Genomic DNA, 9475 nt, shown 5'->3' on the forward strand with positions numbered 1-9475 from the left:
AAATATCAAGGTCTAAGCTTGTATATGAATTTACAAGTGATGTCATTAATAATCTAATTTAGCAATGCTATTTCCTATGCAAACCTCTGTAATGCCTCAAGTATAATATCAAATACATGAAAATACTACTTAATAGCAAATGCCAAAACTGTGGGTTCAATTTCTGCATGGGCCATTCATATTCAAGAGCTGGACTCCATGATGCTTGTAGGTTGCTTCTAACTCAGAATATTCTGCAATTCATCTGTGATTCAGCTACTATAGAAGATGGAAGGCACTCAAGAGCTGAAATCTTTATTCCCCACTTCTTTTGGTTATTTTGTGTCCTCTAGCAGTCTCCCTCACCCCATCAAGTCACCCATGCACATGGTTGGGCCTTCAAGGTGTCTGCACTTAAAGTCACCCAGTCTGAGTGAATTTTTACTTAGTTGAGTTATTCTGCTTTTCTGTTGGCAAGAGATGACAAGAAAGGAAGCGTCCACTTCTTTCTCTCACTTTATTCCATAGGAATGTATGTTTTACTCTCTTTAGGACAGGAAGGGCAAGGAACTCTGATACTACAGTCTACTACTGATACTCTTACGAGCTGTTGGGAAGCAATTTCAAAACATCTACATTCAAATTTTTATTCTAAATTTATTGATGATTACTTTTCCCATTGTATCTTAGCTTCCTTGCCAATTAGTTTACCAGCTTCTGTTTTTCAATGTTCAATCCCTGAGGACTCAAAGGTTATATGGAAATTGACCTTTTATTCTCTCAGGTTCTGGTGTGCATCCCAGTTGTGTTTTGACTGCCAAGAACTTTCCATCCTTCCCCCACTATGGCAGGTGATTATGCCAGTCTGAAAGCAGTATTGTGTCCTCAGTCTGAACAAGAGGAATTCCCTGTTGATTCCAGCTACCATGCAATCTACAGACAGCCTGGGGAAAGCAATATTAATGCCTCTAAGCTTTTGACTTATTTCTTATAAAGATGACTCCTTCTACAGTCTTCAAATAGCCTTTTTCACCTGTTTCTGCACATATGTGACTGGAATTGTATCTAATATTGAGGTAATATGAAGAGGATCTCATCAGCATCTTGCAAAAACAGCATTAAGCCTTTCCCCTCTAACAGGGAATTTCTTATTCCACACCTCCTCTTTCTCAATCTTTTAGAGACCCCTGGAACTGACTAGCAAACCCAGCTATTCCTTCTCAATTACACTTAGTCACTTGTCCTTTGAGTTAGCAGCAGGTTTTTGTCATTAGCCTTTCAGTGGATGACATAGCTGTTCACAGTACTGGAGTTCATTAAATTTCTGTTATTCTATTTATTTAAGATTATACTATATCCAGATATGTCTGTCTTTCAGCTTTATCAGCTAATTTTCATTTCTGCACTCAAACATTCTGTGCCAAGGTAATTAGAGAAAAGTTAAATAATAATGACCCCAAGACTGAGTCTCTAAGAGTCTAATATTAACTCCCATGGTGTTTTTATCAGCTTCATCCAAGAAAATTAGAACAGGTGAATTGTATGAAAGCAGAATTTCTCTTTCACCTAATTTCTTAGGGAAAGTATATGATTTTTGTGTTGAACAGCCCATGAAAGATTTTTTAAAAATTATTCCATAAATTCAAGTATTTTTGAACTCTAAAAACATTTTTTGCATTAATAATATTTTACAGCTGTAAAGTTCACAGTTTAATTGTGTGGTAGGTGGACTCCACTTTCTTTCAAACCTAACATCCTATAACTTCATTTGATGTTACCAACTTTTTTCAATATAAAGGAAGTTAAGGAGCATCCCTTTCTACTTTTGATTTTATAAAGCACAATCATATTCCTTTTCATGAGGGTGAAAAGACCTATTGTATTTAGTTACCCATTTTTTCTGTTTCCTTACATGCTTTATTATTACTGCATTTATCACAATCTCTCTCAAACATTGCAGTAATTGTTAAAGTAATGATAAATAATATACTGTTCCTGTCTAAAAAAAAAAATCACCCCATGGAGAAGTGGCAGCAATTTAATCTAAAATTACCTTGCTTTTGTTAATCATTTTACTGTTTTTCCTATTTACCTGAGCACTTTAAAATTCTCCTCACTTCTTAAACACTTTTGAATTCTACTAAGGTCAGATTAATGAGCATCAAATTACTTTAATTGTTTTCTCTTTTTATCTAATAGAAGTGCAGTTTCTGTTGTTCTCCTGGGATGAGAGCATCCTTATTATTTGATTATTTTGGAACACTAAATAATGGGTGCCCAAAGCTGAACTCATTAAGTTTACCTAGGTTTTTTTTTCAAAGAGTTATTTCCTTTTTATATATTTAAACTCATGAATTGTCCTCATTTGCTTTCATGTTCTAACTCTTTCTTCTAATTTAAAACCGAAAGCGGGCATCCATTTGGATATATAGACATACTTTTAGAATTTATTTTCCCATTCCTTTAACAGCTTCTGAGCTCAATGTTTTGGAGCTCTCAATTGATCTTTACTAGTGTAAAGCTTCCTAGGTAAAGTTTTCTTTGCTGATGAGTTCTATTTTTCAATTTTTTCAGATTCACTCCTAGTATATTTTTATAACACAACTATTCATTTAGTTAGGTTTATATCTTTCCCTGCATATTTATGTTCTTTATTCTGTTTATGTTAATAATAATTTCTTTTATCTTTGTAAAAGCTCTTTAGGTGCCATTGGGAGGGATCATTTCTTTAAAGCTGTTCCTTTCTACTAGCTTGCCTCACCATGGATCTGGTGATGTATGTGAACTAGCATGCTACCCCTACAGGCTGAACAGTGGGGAAAGTGATGGAGCAGGCATCCAGGTGGCTCTGCCCAGAGCTGTGCTCTGTCACAGCTGAGATGAAGGTGCATTTTAATAAGACAGGACAGGCTCAGCCAGGATGTCTCTGTTCTGTGCTCTCAGTGCACAATGTTCCAAGGAGCTTATCAGCACAGCACTGTGCAAATCGGGCTGGAGCATTTCTGAGTTTAATGGACCCAACTGCATGATGGAAGAGCAGAGGTCTAAACACCTTTTCAGAGTCTGGCTTACAAGAGTCAGGTATATTAGAAGCTCCTGACCATACCAGAAAACAGATATAGATACATATATAAAATTCCCTTGTGATACCCCATCCCTCTGTTTCTTACGATCTTACCTGCTAAGTACCCAGCAGACATATTAGTGAATTTTACTAATTTAAACTAAATAAATTCCTCCCTGAATATCTATCTTCAAGCTTAGAAAATTAATCTTTATGTTTCTAGTATTCACTCCTTATATTCATTTGTGCAAATGAAAACACTGTTCAGCAGAGAGAAGTGACTCTGCAGTGTTTGCTCACCTGAATTATGTAATGAAAACTGTCCATAAAAGTGAAATGGACACAGTACCAAACCAGGATTATTTTTAGGTAACAATATTTGTACAGAAAAGTCACAAGATGCTAACTAAACTACGTAATTACTTCCTATTTTATTCTTTTACAGACAATCCAAAACCACCAAAGAGTATGACAGAAGTCCTCTTGAATAAATGAAAGGTGTGATTAATTTGGATATATTTTCATTACAAAAAGTGTCTTTACAACATCATTAATATTTCATTTTTCCTGCAGGCTCTGTAAAGGCTGAATAAGAATGGAGAACAAACCACCGGCTGTAAAAATTGAACATTTCTCACTCAGCAGCAGGAGAAATGGATGTGATTTATATGAAAACAATAACTGCATTATAAATTATTTTATGTGGTATATTCTGGGGTTTAAGCATAGAAATCTGCAAAACAAGCAGTTCAGAAAACAGTAAAGTAATTTGAGGCTTGTCAAGTACTTTTGTGTTAAGATTGTTTGAGTCAATTATGTTTGCTATTCTAAGACCATACTTTACCTTTTCATTTCATAGTAAGTTCCCTGTCTGACTAGTTCCCTGACTGATGTGTGGATTTATTATCATAATAGAGTGAAAAGGATATAGCCATGATGCTACTGGGGAAGACAAACCAGAATAAATAAAAGCAAAACCAAATTTTAAGATACATGAAACAGTATCAGGAAGTACAATCCCATTTTAACAGGAAGTACAATCCCATTTTAAACCTTTGGTTTCATGAGAAAATAATTTTTCTTTAAAAATCAGAATAAACTGAAATCAAATCACATGCAAAAAACCCAAACCAAAATAAAACCCTAGCAAAATCTATAATCTGAGGCAAGGAAGAAACCTCCTGATTCTTTTACAGGGAATTCTTTATCATATTTTTGTGGATAAAGAATAATCCAGGAAAAAGCCCCAAATTCACAATTTCCAGCAAATTAACATGAAACTTTCATATGAAGATATTCATCATGACCCAGATGTGGATGAAGAGAGGTGGCTTGAGGAAAATTTGCATTTCTCCAGTGTGCACTTAGGAACTCTGAGAGTTCTCAGGAGAATAAAGAACAAACAGAAAGGAAAGGTCCTCAAGAAGTCCTGAGGACTTTCCACAGCACACTCTCCTTGCACATTTCATATCTCCTAATTTCTCCTAGAGATGTTGTGAGGTAGCATTACTCAATGCCTACTCTTTACACCAGGGACTGACTGCTAGAGCTGTTTCACAGTGCATATATATTTGAAAAAATGTAAATACATTAAGTAATTTAGTGCAATGTAAATCCACTGGCCACACTTACTAATTGTTTACCAGTCTTACACTTCTAGAAAAGTCTAGGACCCTTGTTGTGAGCTCTAAACAGACACAAGCCATATTCTCACTATAACCCATGAAGATGGCTGCTTATTCAAAGCAGAGTTAATTTAATTCCAAATACTCTGGATGGCTGTGTCCCTTTGACAGCAGAGACATCAGACATCATTGCTCATGAGGAAGGCTTGTCAGGTCTTTGCTGACTGGCTGACTGCTACTGTACCCACTCTGTTAGATTGTGTTCCGTTAATACTTGTCAAAGTCTTGGGAACACCTATAGAGAATTCAATCAGATATTGCATTTGTTTCACTTTGAGGTTACAGCTTTAGTGATGGGTTCGTTCTAAACAAACTTCAGACAGCTGGGGAAGTTTCTTAGTACACCCAATCTCAAAAAAGAGAAAGGCACATTTTTCTTCCTGAATCTGATTTGAACTGCTGCTTTTTTTTTTTATCAGTATTTTCATTTTTCTGTATGTTTTGATGACAGATATATATCTGCTTTTGTTTGAACTGAAAAGTTTATTGTCCAACAATTTTGCTTCTACTAATATACATTAAGATTTTTTCCCCCAAATATTATTCTTCAAAGCTCCAATAGATGTCACTATCAAAATATGAAAGAGAGCTGGTTGCGTAATGCAGTCAAGGGGAAACAGCAGGGAAGCCTCACTCACTGGACTGCCTCAAATCCCAGCATGAGAGCACAACTCATTAACTAGACATCGAAGTGAGCAGCTGCCAGCCATAGAGTGCATGTCTTTTCATTCTTTAAACCCTCACTGTTAGATCAAAAATATCTAATAGTTTCACTGAACATGAAAGCAACACTGAACCTACTGGGTGTCTGGGCTAATAAGCAGTTTCCTGTTAGGTTTTTTTGCTCTCTGCCCATTCAACTTTAAAAAAATGACCTATCTTTTCTTTAGCCCACTTTGTACATTACTATGCTGTGTTTTACAAATGCTCATTTTTCCTGTTAGTTTGAATCACATCTGGAGTAAGTCTGCTGTGAAGCTTTACTACTGCTTTTGGAATGACATGTCAAAACATGACAGCACTGCTTGAAATGGATAAGTAAAGCTTATAAGTAAAATGATTTCAGAGCTATTTGCCCATACTACAGAAATCTAAGCTTTTTTACTGACCAAGAAGATACTTTGTTCTTTTATCTAACTCTTAAGTCTTTGGGAAAAAACTCCACATGCTTTCTGAATGAATATTGGAATCTTTCATTGTTCTGAACAATCTCTTTTTTATGCTTCTTGAAAGAGGAGGTAAACTCTATACCTCTACAATATGATGTTGAGATAGGTCTAACTCTCCTGCCTTGGAAAACTATCTTAAAAAACTAAAACAAATAATTTCTTTATTTTTAAATAAATGAAAGACATGTAGCCCCTAATTATTGGGAACACACCTGAGAATGGGATACTTCCCATATTCAAAAAACCTTATGGCCTTTTCTATAAATCTCTGCAAGCTTGTATGGTGAATGTAATTTTGAACAAGTAGTAAAGTATTTTCACTGGTGCAAGTTTGTCCTTGCGTCAGGACCCATCCCCCAACTAAATTGTACCACAAGATGTCAGTGCAAACAATTCCCATATTGGTGACTCCACATGACTTGCTTGTGAACCTTGTTCCAGTTTAAAATTATTTTGAGCAACAAATATGCCCAAAAGGTTTCCAGTCTATTTACAAGGAAATAGCTTAAGGATGAAAGAGAAGAACTGAATAGTTTGTTGCAGGATGGCCTGTCCAGCCTAGATCCCCACTGTTTATGTAGGAAGTCTTCTTCCTTTGTCTAGAACTCCAGACCTATGCATTAATTCAAAGACTCAGACACCTGAACAGTTCTGCTAAAGAGAAGTCTGTGGCTACAGTCTAGGGAACCTTTGTGTTAGAATGTAAATATCTTTGTAAAAAAATTATGCCTGAAGCTACAATAAGCTACTATACTTACCTTTTAAAACATGTTTTAAAACAATTTGGCTGAGCCACAGTTTAATGAGCTTAGGATGTGAGAGAATTCAATGAGACAAAAAGAAAAAAAACAACCAAACACAAAGGTCAGCACAGCTACTCAATTTATGTCAGCCAAAGACTGGGCTCTTTTTAGTGAAACACTGTAGGAATAAGACCAAGCTACCGCTTCTCTCTCATCTACCTATTTTCATATTTTTGTATTCCAAGACCACCTTTGATTTGGAATATGGGAACCTCCATAAGGTGTAAACATTGGGGCACACTGGAGACCACCATGTATGAGCACACACTACAGGTTGCAAGGTTCCTTCCCAGCAGCAATGACATAACCTGAGTACACGTAATTTTAAATTAACTTTTAGGCAGCACAGCAAGTGCCTTTTCCATTTGCTTTTTACCTGCTGTTTCTTGTGAGGAGGAGTTATTCTTTCATCTCTTATTAATCTTCTCTGGTGTGCTACTGACAGCAGGAAATTTATCTGTGATACTCTCTTCATTTTAGACTCAGTTCATTAGAGAAAAGTAGACTCCAGGTACTCACACATGGTGTCTAAGCAGTTTACTTGAGCAACCACCTCCAGAGATTCTGTAAAATGGGAAGACAGAAACCAGGTTTCTGTTTAAACTGTTACAGCATCCCTCTTGAATCTTAAAACAATCTTGCATAGGTATTGCATCCATAGGGATGGTACTAGGGTCCTCAGCCTAGCTGGCTTTCCCCATTGTGTCTTCCCTGTAGGAGGTGTAAAAAAGGCACTGAGACCTTTCAAAGAATCCAGATGAAGCAAAGTGAAAATCAGCATTCTCCAATAGGAATTGTCTTTGCACAAAAATTCATTAACAGGATTTTAATAATCAGATTTTCTCAAACACCGGGAACACAGGATTTTACCTAGCCTATAATGGTGAAGAGCCTTGAGAGGAAGCTGGAAGAGGAGCAGCTGAGGCCACTTGGTTTGTTCAGCCTGGAGAAGAGGAGACTGAGGGGCAACCTCATTGCAATTACAGCTTCCTGTGAGGGGAAGATGAGGGGCAGGCACTGACCTCTTCTCTGTGGTGACCAGTGACAGGACCCAAGGGAATGGCCTAATGCTTTGTCAGGGAAAGTTTAGTTTGAATATAATAAAAAGTTTCTTTGCCCAGAGAGGCTCTGGGCACTGGAACAGGCTCCCCAGGGAAGTGGTCCCAGCACCAGCCTGACAGAGCTCCAGAAGCATTTGGACAATACCTTGTGCAAATGGTGTGAGTTTGCAGGGCCAGGAGCTGGCTCTGATGATCCGTCTGGATCCCTTCCAATTGAGCATATTCTGTGAGTCTGTGATTCCATACTTGCTATAGAGATAAAGAAAATAATGTCAAATTCACAATGATCACAGCCATGAAAGGCTGAAAATTTTAGGAGGACTTTTAATGCATAGTTAAAAAAATTAGCATATCTTCTCCAGACAAGACAATAAGAAACAGAAACCATGAAAGGAAAATATTTTTCAACGCAATTTTAGCTCACTTCTCCTAAGAAGCTGTTTCCTAGGTGAACCAAATGTAAAAACAAAGCCATGTAGTGATAGTATTTTGCACCTTTTAAACCTTACTGTCTGCTGAATATGTAGTCAGTAAAAACATGGAGGTTATGACTGCAGGTACCCAGAATTACTACAGTTACTAGAGATCAGTTATCTTCTGGAAAACACAAATCTTCATCTACATATCCCATTCTGTCAGAATTCAGACATAAATCTCTACATCTTAGAAACCAAATGCATATCTGCTAACCAGACAAGCTCAAGGACTCAGGCACTATAAATTCTGTTTCCCTGAGATCTCCACAACAGGAAAATGGACCTTATAGTTGAATATTTTCCACAGAGTATATTTAGACTACATAACTACATTTTCCATAAGTTCCAGAAAATCTTCCAGAAAAAACAAAAACATCCCAGTGCACATTTTTGGCAAATTTGACTGAGCTCAGACTGCACAACTGAAATAAAAAGCTGAATTGCTTTTACATATATTAATAGTTATATTGATTAATATTTCATAACCCTTTTTAACACTTATCAGTCATCACTACTGTTCCCCTCTAAAATCTTACTAGAAGACGTCTCTGATTTCTTCAACATACCTACAAAAATTACCTTCATAGCTACTACTCTGTGTCATACTGCCTATAATTTTATTGTTTGTGAAATACTATCTAGAGGAAATATTACTTGAACTTTTATTTATTCTAAAAAGTCAAAAGGAAGAATTTTTTTAAAAATAATGGGATTTCAGCATCCACAAAGCAAAAGTGGTTTCTGATGGTGATTCACAATCATTGTATACAACCCTGTATATTCATCATTACACAAAAGAAAATTACAGCATGAAATGTGCTAAATTACCCTCTTTAGTGGATGTATTTATCACAGCTACAAGGTCTAGTGGTCTATCTTGCTTAATTTTATTATCTTGCATGTAAGTGCAATAGAATCTGACAGGACCATAAAGACTTGTATTGTGAATATATGTCAAGTCTTCAAATGCACCAGCATACCATTTCATCCTCTTTATTCAAATATTGATAGAAAAATCCCTGATATGTAGAAGAAGACCCAATTGCTTGTCACTTATCCAAGACACAGTGAAACAGAGAAATTCCTAAACAGGAAAAGCCCAAAGAAAGCATAATAATAACAACCATCAACAAAAACAGGCCACGGGAACTCTTTGTGGACCATCTCCTCTGTCATATTTGTTCTTATTAGATTTCTGTCTTGAATGACAGTGACTTCGAGCTGTTCACTTCTGTGTC

At 36.4% G+C, this 9475-nt stretch overlaps 1 long non-coding RNA gene across 1 annotated transcript in view; it reads right to left on the reverse strand.

The window, feature by feature from the left end:
• The window catches only part of LOC135295573 (uncharacterized), a 67600-nt gene extending 59236 nt beyond the window's left edge, over nucleotides 1-8364 (reverse strand). The window contains exons 1-2 of the long non-coding RNA XR_010357697.1: nucleotides 7571-8364; nucleotides 7077-7264 (exon numbers count right to left, since the gene is read on the reverse strand). This is a non-coding gene — a long non-coding RNA (uncharacterized LOC135295573). The remainder of the gene's footprint in view (nucleotides 1-7076; nucleotides 7265-7570) is intronic.
• Nucleotides 8365-9475: the final 1111 nt, after the last annotated feature.

The sequence above is a fragment of the Passer domesticus genome, chromosome 1, assembly GCF_036417665.1.
Source record: "Passer domesticus isolate bPasDom1 chromosome 1, bPasDom1.hap1, whole genome shotgun sequence".
NCBI classification, from domain to species: Eukaryota; Metazoa; Chordata; class Aves; order Passeriformes; family Passeridae; genus Passer; species Passer domesticus.